We start from the raw sequence: 10140 nt of genomic DNA, 5'->3' as shown, positions 1-10140 counted from the left end.
CAGAATAACTAGTATGTGTATTTACACACACACACACACACACACACACACTCTTCATTTTCTTTGACTTATTTTTCAATTGCACACTGTGAACCTCAGCCACCAGGTACAGCAGTTCCTTTGGGCTATTTGCAATAATGAAATGCCAAACCTAAACAAGAGCAATGCCCTCCTGTGTGCCTTGGCTTCTGCACTGTCAGTTCGGCATGTCAGAATGACTTTACTTTCCCATCAAAATTCACAGAGTCATCCAGAGACAGTCTAAGAGAAGCCTCTCCCAACCATGATGAGAGTATTCATAGACCCCTTGTCCTCTCAGCTGTTCAATCTTCTGCAACTGAGATAACTTCCAAAATGTTTAATCCACCTGCAATTTCCCTGACTGCCCAAGACTATCCCTCCCAGCTGCCAACACTCTCACTACATCCTGGACAAGCTGACTTAACATCCTCCTTCCTCTCATGATCAATGCCAGCAATCATGGCCATGCAGTGTTGTCACACCTTGCAACTGCTTCTCCTGAATTTTACATAATATCAAGGTCAGTAAGTCCTTAAATTCGTTCTTCTTTGTGTGTAGGTCTGTGGTTAGTGTTTGTATGATTTGTGTTCATGCTGGCATGAGGACACTGGTGTAAGAGCCTGGACATCTGGGAGGATGAGTAGGCTCCTAGCTCTGAATCCCCAGCCTATAAGCACATGGGTTTTTGGTCTTAGTCAGCAGAGCTCTCTCCTGAAGTTAAATAGTGTGAACATTTTTTGCAGAAGTTGGTTTGGGTGTTAAATAAAATCTACAGTACCTTTTGTTTTCATGGTTCATAGTGTGAGGATCATTAGACTTCGTAATTTCTAATCAGAAATGGGACCAAGCCACGACTCCTCTCTTGAGTTCTTTAGGGAACACCTGGGGTTTATTTACTGAAGTTTCTAGAAAACTACATAAATGGCATTCTGGTGGTGGACAGTGGTTGTTTTGCTTCTCTAGCTCAAGAGAACTGTCTTCCATTTGGATAAAACTTGTCTGGGAGGAAAACAAAGCCTTAGGGAAGTTCTTCATCAGTTAAAACAAAAGCCTAAGAAGCTAAGGACTATCACAAGCCTCACAGTCTTCCACTCCAAATGTGAGACATGCTTTGTGACCTTGCTTTATCCAGTATGCAGAAACATGTGCAGACAAAACCAGAAAAAACCCAACAATCCCTAGGAAAACAAGAGGCCTGGCGCAACAAACTGCTCCTCCATGGGGAGATGATGAGAGAACAAAGAGCATGTGATGGATGTGAGACACATCCCATATTGTGATGTCCTCAGATACTCAGATGAGCAAGTATCTAAGCTGCAGCAGGACAGAAAGACACCTGAATTTCTGCAGCAGATTTTAATAGAAAGTGAAGATGTTGTGGTGAGTGTTTCAGTGCCATGGTGTTCTTCTAGCAGTGAATGTTCATGAAATTTAGTGGTTAGTATAGACATGTTTTCTTCTGGACATTTCATGGCATTCCTGATTTTATTAAAATCATATGTTGTACTGCTGGAGTTTTTTTTGTTTTGTTTTTTTTTAATACTTTATTCTTCCTTGTATGTAGAATGTCCTAGTTTGACTGCTGGTCCGGTGGCTATTTTCCAGGAAAACTGTTTTGTAACAGCTGGCACACGTTCCTCAACTTTAGCTCATAGACTATCAGAGTTGAAAGTCTGCCTGTAATCATGTAATGGAGACAAGACATGTTTTTAACTTACATAGTGAGGCTGAAGCTATGATAGCAAATATCACTTTTCTTACAGAGGAAGCTATAGAGAAGCAGAGAGAGAAAAAATAATTGTGACCAAGGGAAGAAATTGTTCAGTTCTGCTCCCACACTGAGTAACTAGAAGTCTGTAGGTGCATATTGTTGGCACCTGCTGTGTTTGCTTGCCTGTGGAAGATAATTTTCACACAGAAGGTTTAATAATAAACAATTCCAATATTTCCCAAAATCAGGAGCAGTTTTCAGTGGGGAAAACAAATTTCTTGGTTGCTTTTTGGAAGTGGAGCTTTACTTCCAAAGTGTGACAATACTTCTGGAAATTAAACTTCAGGCAACCAACAGCCATCCTTTAATAATAGTCTCATGGAAACTATACATGGAGAATTGAAATGATAAAGGGATTTAGGAATTTTCTGCCCACAACCATCAGACTTATTAGGTTCAATCTTCAACCATAGTTATATTGTAGAGACAGTTGAATGTGATGCTTTTTGGAAGGTCTGATCATGGACTCATAAAAAGCGATTTTTCAAGTTGTACAGGAAAGATAGGTTCACTGGACAAGAGATGTCTGTGAGTTATTCAGGGGAAAACAATGGATTTCTTTGTCCCCCTGAGTGTTGTCTCTCACTCAGTGGGAATTTGTGTAATGAGAAGCCCTGATGAGTTTATTGTCTGTCAGAGTCTTTCCATCTTCTTCACTTCCTCAGCTGGTCCTTCTCACATGATTTATATCTTTCTGAAAGGACAGCCCAAAATTTCAGGACATTTGCAGCGGCTTCCATACCTGTTGTTCTGAATTTAAGCCGGCAGGGCAAATTCTGGCCTCAGAAGGCTGGGCTGGCTCTAGTCACCCTCCCATTCCAAGCTGTCCTTGCTGACTGGAGCTGAGAATGAGAGGCTTACCTCACCCGTGGCAATTTACTGCTCTGCAGGCACAACATACATATCCAAATCTGCTCACATTGTTTGCTTGTACTGAGGTCCTCAGCCCCTCAGCTATTTCTCTTGCATTTCATCCTTCTCTGCAGAAGGCAGCTTTCTGGGTGCCACCTCTCACCAGATACCTGCTGAAATGAGACATGCTGTTCTAGTGCAGATCCAGCCTGCCTAGAGCACAGATTCAATCTGGAAAGCAGGCTCCAAGGCACATAATTAAAAAGGAAGTTGAAAATTATTTAAACATGACTCTTAGAAGGGGAAAGCTGTAGTCTGAATATGTGTTTTCACTCACTGCAAATATTTAGTGGCTGTAGATACACGGAATGAATCCAATGGCTTGGCTTCCTTTTGCAGGTGGGTGTATTGATAAGGCGTGTGTGCTGCACACTCATTTGACACGTAGGAGGACATAATCCTGCTGAGCTGCAAAAAATGGAACATCACAAACAGTGGGACAGTTGTCTGCCTTCTTGATGTCAGCATATTTGGGTTCATTATCAGCTGGACTTAGATTTAATACTTTGTTAACTGTAGTTGAGTGTTGTGTGGTTGGCTGAGGACACTGGAACATCATTCATTTCTGCCCACATTACAGCATAGAGACAGGCTATGAGATTGTTCCTATCCTCAGTGGAAGCTGGTCTCAAAGGAAAAGTTATTTCAAAATACTGGCATTTTGTGATGTAGAAAATAAGAAATCAAGTGTTAAATTTTGGGTCACGGTGTACAAAAGTGCTATGGGAAAAACAGCATGGATCATTCCTGCAGATAAAAACCCAACAAACAACAAAACAAAGGCCCACTGAAGCCAAAGGATCTGCTGGAGACAAATGTGAAGTCCGGTTTAAGAGAAATGAAGCAATAAGCTTGCACAGCACTAACAGGTAACACAGAAGGTGACAAGTAGCACATCTTCAGAAGCTTAGACAATGTCTTCTCTTTTACAGCTGTTGTCATTTCATTTGAAGGACATTAGCAGCTTCATCTTTACTGCACTCTTGGGAAGAAAGGAGAAGAGACAGCAACTAGAAGTTATACTTCCCTGAAAGGGTGTGTTAGGTGTTATCTGATAAACTTAAAAAGGTGAGCTAAAAGTGAACTGATGTCCTTGGTGTTTGATGTTCAAGCTCAAAAAGAGAGAAGAGGCAAAGTGGTGCATAGTTCAGTTTTAGTCCTTCCTAGACATAGTTAGTGTCCTCTATCACTTCTTGAAAGAAGCGATTTTAAAGATATTATATATATATATATATATATGCACACACACACACACACACATATAAAAATAAAAGATACATAAACCTATAACATAAGCAGCCTATCAAAACACAATATCCCTTCTTGGGAAGCCACTTTTCCTAATGTGATTCTCACTGTACTTAAATTAGCAACATTAAATGTGGTTAGCAGAACTTTCTTATACACTTAAAATTCTCCTCAATTATATAACTTAACACTGTTTCACACCAAGTTCTTTCTTTGATAGCTTTTGTGAGCTTCCAGTTTTCTTGGAGAATTAATGTGTTTTCTTCTGGGTTTAAGAGAGTTACTTTCTCATGCCAGTATTGTACAAAGCCTTGTGTTTACCTTGCAGGCATCTTGATGTTGGTGCCAATGCAATTTATTCTTGTGATGATAAGAAGCTGGCTTGTACTTGGTTCTTCTGTTAGCAGGGTGTTTTGAAAGTCTGTTCTGATGTTTACTGGATGTTTTTCTACTATGCTCCTTCCCACATCCTGCAGATTGAGTCTCAGTACCACCTTCATGTTAATGTCCTGAGTTTGTAGTAAGTGTGTATCTGTGATTTTTGTGAATAATATACCCAGCCACTGCTGTGTGACATGATTGAAGCTTTATCTGTTCAACACACGGATCTTCCTCAGAAATATATTATTTCTCATGAGGTTGCATTTGGTCCCAACAGAGGCCCCTGATGGTAGCTTTGAGATGTTTCTGGTTCATCACCTATTGTATGCTTTGGAATCAGGAAGTCTCAATTTTTGTCTTACCTATCCTTTCATTGTTGGCCCTAATAAAGCTCTAACAACACAGGGACTGTTGGCATGCATCTGTGTATCAGCCTAGTATGATCATGTTTGTGAGAGATCCTCTGTTTTGTTCCTTGTTTAACTTTTCTGTAATAGGTTGGAAATATTTTCCTTTCTCTACTTGACCAGCTTTCACATTTCCTGGTAAATTGCTCAAACTCGTTGCTAACAAACTGGTGTCTATTGTCTGAAATTGCACACTGTGGGACAACATTCGTGATGAAATGCTTTACTGCTTTGTTTGTGATGGTCACTGTGGTAGTGTCTGACAGCTTGTCTTGGTGCCAGGAGGAGAGTTTTATATAAACAGTTTAGCATGAGTGTATCCCTTGTTTTGACCAGATCACTTTTTCTCAAGATGCTTCTCTCTGCAGTGCCCTGGCCAGACTCCAAGTCAGGGAATAATTTTCTCTCTATAAAAATCCCTCTCAAAGTTACAAACAGTCATGTCCTAAAGACTCTTGAATTTAACTTGTCAGGTTAAGGAAATGTCAGCTTAAGATAATGAGGAGAAAGTCTGAGATGTTTATTCCCTTTTTTAGTTTTTCTAAATTTTGAGGAAATTGAACTTCAGCTTTTATTAACTGCAGAACATTTTCAAATGGTGAATAAATGTCTCCTATTTTTTTGACATATCTTCTCTTTCGGGCAGCTGTTGGGGTGTGTCTCTCACAAATCAATCTGTACTTCTATCGTGAAAAAGATGTTATGCTATTGAACTCTTACATCATTCTGTAAATCATATTTTCCTGTGTAATGGCTTATCAATTTAAAACAGTTTTTTGATTTGTTTAATAGACATTTTGTTCAAAAGTTTAATTTTTTTGGAAAAAGTATTGACCAAGGAAAGAAAATTCTCACTTTTAATTTCCTTTTAAAATTTCTGTTCTCACTAACTGAACTGAGATTTTACTTCCATGCAAATCCTTTCAAAATAAGATTTTATCACTTTTCTTATTGCATAACTTAAATTGCCCAATCATCTCCAATATTTGAGCAAAAGGTTTGCAAAATTCCTGCAATGAAGGAGGCAGGTATGATTCATGAGAAAAATTTGGCTTGTACTTAGGCAAAGGTGCCTGTTTATGACAGTGGATGGAACCCCAAGACACTGGAAAAAAGAATCTCAAACAAATCCACCCTGGCAGTTTCACAAGAAAAAAACAAGGGTAGTAGAAAATTTAAGTATGTATTGTACTGCATGGAACAAAATAGTTAAAGGTTGACATGTTATTTTTTGGAACGAGAAAAATGGAATTAGTGACAAGTCCCTTTGAGATCCTTTGGGATGGAAGATGGCACATAGTGGCAGGATGCACAGTATTTGCTGTATTATTATAATCTTTCTAATTGTTCAGAGAAATAAAATGTACTTTGCTTGCCATCCTGTCCCTCAAATTTCCATCCCCTCTTAGAATATGCATTTGAACAGTATAAAATGATGTTTTGGCAAGCCCTGTTGAAGATAATTACACAGACACTTTATTTAGGTCAAAGCAACTGGGACTACAGTTTCTTCTTCCAAGTTCCTAGAGATTGTTATTTTTGCGGAGGGGTCATCTGCATAACTTAGAAATGAAGAGGCCCTTGCATTGTATATGAGGCATAATTTTGTTTTTTTCCCCTGTTTGCCTTTGATCTGCATGGAACGAGGAAAACCTCCTCCAGTCTGAATTTCAGAATTACACGAATTCCGAGTTTGGAGAATCACAGTGTGCCGGGTAGAAAGGGAGAGCTGGTTAATCCCCTGTAATGCTCTCTGTATGAAAGGAAGGAAATATCTAAATGGCATGTTGCAACAAGAAGTGAGCTTTGTGTGCGGGTGCACGCGGGTGGACGAGCCCACCAACACCCTCGTGGCCGTGGCTGGAGCTGGCACAGAGAGCCCAGCTGACACATAAAGCCCTGATGTGTTGTGTTAACCATTGCCACTCCTAGGAAACAGCTCCCATGGGCTTTGGTTTGTAACACTTCACGCAGTACTCAGGTGCTTAGTGGTCTCCTGCTGGGGAAGCATTTTGTAAACCACGTGTTATTTTGCTAAACAGAGGAAGAGAACCAAATTTTGCACTTGTCCAGATTTACAAGGTAAATTAAAAAATCTGTAAAAGCCAGTCCCAGGCTATGTACTAAAAGTTGCAGTTATGGATGCATCCTATCTAGAACATGAGGCTAGTTTTCAAATAAAATTGCCAGTAAGCTCTGAGCTCTGTGTGATGTGTGCGCATAGGAAAAGCTATGGCAATTCACCTATCATACAGTTCACAGATGTTCTAGACAAGACTAATTTGTCTCATCCTTTTTTTTTAAGAGAGTTATGGGATGTCATTTATGTTGATAGTTTCTAAATAATTTAACTATTATCTCTTCATACTTTTCCACTAGCTGTATATTTGATGTGTTTCATATGAAATTATTAAATAATAGAAGATCATGGGCACAACTCCTTTAGTCCCTGACATTACAGTGGATAATTTTCCTATGTTTTTATGTAGGACTTACAGAATACCTACATCCTTATTCATATCTACAAAAGCATAACCATATATTTTATGTGCTTGTTATTATATCTGTACTTGTAAAAAAGTAATGTCTTTATATGTTAGTTTAGATTATGTATTTAGAAATACAATAAAGGGTGTGAAAAGCCTTCATTGTCTTGAAAGTGGAAAGTGGAAAACAGTTTTTTTTTTTTTTTTAATAACATCACAGAACTCCAAAAATCCTTCTGTAAAACTGCAGCTGTGTGGTGTTCTTTGGCTGATAGCCTGTGCAGTGGAGGGATGGCATCAGGCTCCTGCCATTACTTACTAAATTATTCCCTCCTTGGCTTAGTGATTGAAGAATATTCTCTGTTATCCTAGATATTATTTATATAGAACATATTAATTTTTGTAAAAGAATGCATGCATTCTTTAATCAGAATGAGGAGAAATTTAACCTATAATTAAGTAAGGATATATGGAGGGTTTTTTTTTTTTTAAAACATCTGTGCCCCAGGGATATTGAGTTCCATAACATTTTATTTTATTTATTCAGAATTGTTTTTCATTCTTCTATTTCCTACCTTTTGATAGGTGCAGGAGCAGAGGGATCATCAAAGACCAAAAGGAAAAAAAAAAAGGAAAAAAACTTTTCCAAGATGATGGAAGTTTGTACAGTCCTTTATTTGCTCAATCAGAGAACTATATGGCAGTCCTGTGAAGTGGAATCATTTAATTAGGAGATGGTACAAGTATTCAACCGAAGTGCTACAGCTAAATTCTGTAATTGCCACATGGAGCATCAACTGTGTCTTCTTGTATGCTGTCTGCTCCTATAAGATTGCATCAGTATGATCTACTGTGCCATCAATATTGCTTCCCATTTTCAGTGGGAGCTGCAGTGAGACTGTGCAACATAGTCAGACTCTTGAATAATTTGGAGTTAAGTAGGATAAAATAGGATCAATTATTAAAAAAAAAAAAAATGAAGAGTTTTATCTACCAAAATTGTCTTCTGATAGTACTCATTTAGTAGCTTTGACCAAAGTATCCCGTGATCCAGAGGAACTCTGTTTTTAGATGGCAAATGAAATTCAATGGTGGTAACTGCAAAATAGTTACAGACAGGGAGAAATTCTCCCTAAAATCCTTGTCTGTTTATGTCTATATGTATCTATGGACAAGATTGTATAGCTGCGCAGAGATGTTTCAATAATTTCAGAGATCTGTTCAGAAGAGTTAGTTTAAGAAAGGCAAAGGGAAGCTTAGGAATATTTAGGTAAAGAATTGTGGGAAAAATAAGCATTGTTATGTTCTTATGCATGTTCGTGGCATATCTGTTTCTTAAATACTGAATGCAGTTATGGAGAAATGTGGTGTGTTTTACCAGATGCAGGAATACCTTCCATACACTGTCGACTGGAAAGAACTGGACTTTTTAGCTTGGAAAGAAACTTCTGAGGGTATATAATTAATATTGCAGAGAATATCATTAGGGAAGGATTAGTCTCTTATTTTCACAATTCAGTGAAATTGCTAGGTTTAAAACAACAAAGCCTTCCTTTTTTTCCCCATACATAATCAAAATGGAGAATAGGATATAGTGGAAGTGAAAAGCAAAAATGAGTTAAAAAAAGGAATTAGATATATTCATGAAATTCTGCTGGTGGTTGCTAAACCATATGTTTCAGAAATAAACTCTGCTTCATGGGATCTTTAGAACTGATTGAGGCAGGTAAACTGGAGACAAGGCCCAGCCTGGAGCAGCATGTCTGCTGCTTCCCCAAACATCCCTCACTGGGCACACTCTGAGCAGATTGCTGTCTCATCCAGGGTGAGTTTTATGTTATTATGTGTCCAGTGCTCAAAAAACTTGCTTACATTTATTCTGTATTTTAAATAGCCTTTTTTAACTACTTTGAGACCTTTTGTGTGGTGCTCTTCCCACCCTCTTAGTCCAGTCAAACAAACTGGGGAGACAGTCCCTGTGCTAATGGGCTTGAATATAAAAAGAAGCCGTGGGAGAGACCACAGGAGTCTGGAGAAGTAACATGTTCTTGCTCACACAAGCACAGAGGGCTAGTGAGGGATAACTTTATCTATCTCTGGTGAATTCTTGACCTTGTTAAAACCAATGGCATAACTACCCTTGGCTCCCAAAAAGTTAGCTCTTCACCCTTTGTAATGAAAATTCTGTAGACATTAGTTACTGTATTCTGAATTATGATATATATTAGAATAGGCTAGTCCAGGCTAGAAAAGTAATTAAAGAGTGCTCTTTACAATTAATGGAAGCCTATTTACCTTGCCTTCAGAAACTCAGAACTGCTTCCTGCACTGTGTGTGATACTTATCACAAGCTGCCTTGGTGATCATCCAGTAAGGGGCTGCAACTCACAGAGAGCTCTGAGAACCCAGGAGAGGCAACAGACAGCCCTTAAGAGACAGTGTGCATCTAGAAAACATAGTTTTAAAATTAGTTCATCCATTTTTTCACATGTATATAAATTCCAGCCCTGCATGTTAGTGCTCTAAGTCTCACTCTGTCTAAATTTTCTTCCTGCATAAGTAAACTTCAGCATGGAAAACCCCTGGGGAATATAGCAGTGCCTGTGAAAGGGGGACCTGGATATTCTTGATTATGAGATGTATATCTCAAATAGAGTAGGAACGATTTTAATCCAGATTATGACATTTGTATTCTTTTCAAGTTAGTCTGCATAAGGGAAAACTTATTAACATCTCAAATCTATGGTAGAAAAATTATTTTCCATACTAAGATAAAAATCTTCAAGTTAATTTTAAATGTTACATATTTGGTTTTTTTCTCAGTTTGTTTTTCCTTTATGAGATTTCTGTTGTCCCAGTGCATTTCATGAATAATAATCTTCAGTCTTCAAAAGAACAATAGCACTTGGATTTT

At 38.3% G+C, this 10140-nt stretch overlaps 1 long non-coding RNA gene across 1 annotated transcript; it reads left to right on the top strand.

Annotated features, from left to right (window-relative positions):
• Positions 1-477: 477 nt before the first annotated feature.
• LOC136291815 (uncharacterized) lies at positions 478-8195 on the top strand. The gene is made up of 3 exons (XR_010721748.1): positions 478-541; positions 3637-3772; positions 7812-8195. It is a non-coding gene; the product is annotated as an uncharacterized lncRNA (long non-coding RNA).
• Positions 8196-10140: the final 1945 nt, after the last annotated feature.

Source organism: Chamaea fasciata, unplaced genomic scaffold (assembly GCF_029207755.1).
Source record: "Chamaea fasciata isolate MVZ Bird 193981 ecotype frontalis unplaced genomic scaffold, bChaFas1.0.hap1 SCAF_7, whole genome shotgun sequence".
NCBI lineage: Eukaryota > Metazoa > Chordata > Aves > Passeriformes > Sylviidae > Chamaea > Chamaea fasciata.
This window is presented reverse-complemented; position numbering and strand designations above follow the sequence as displayed.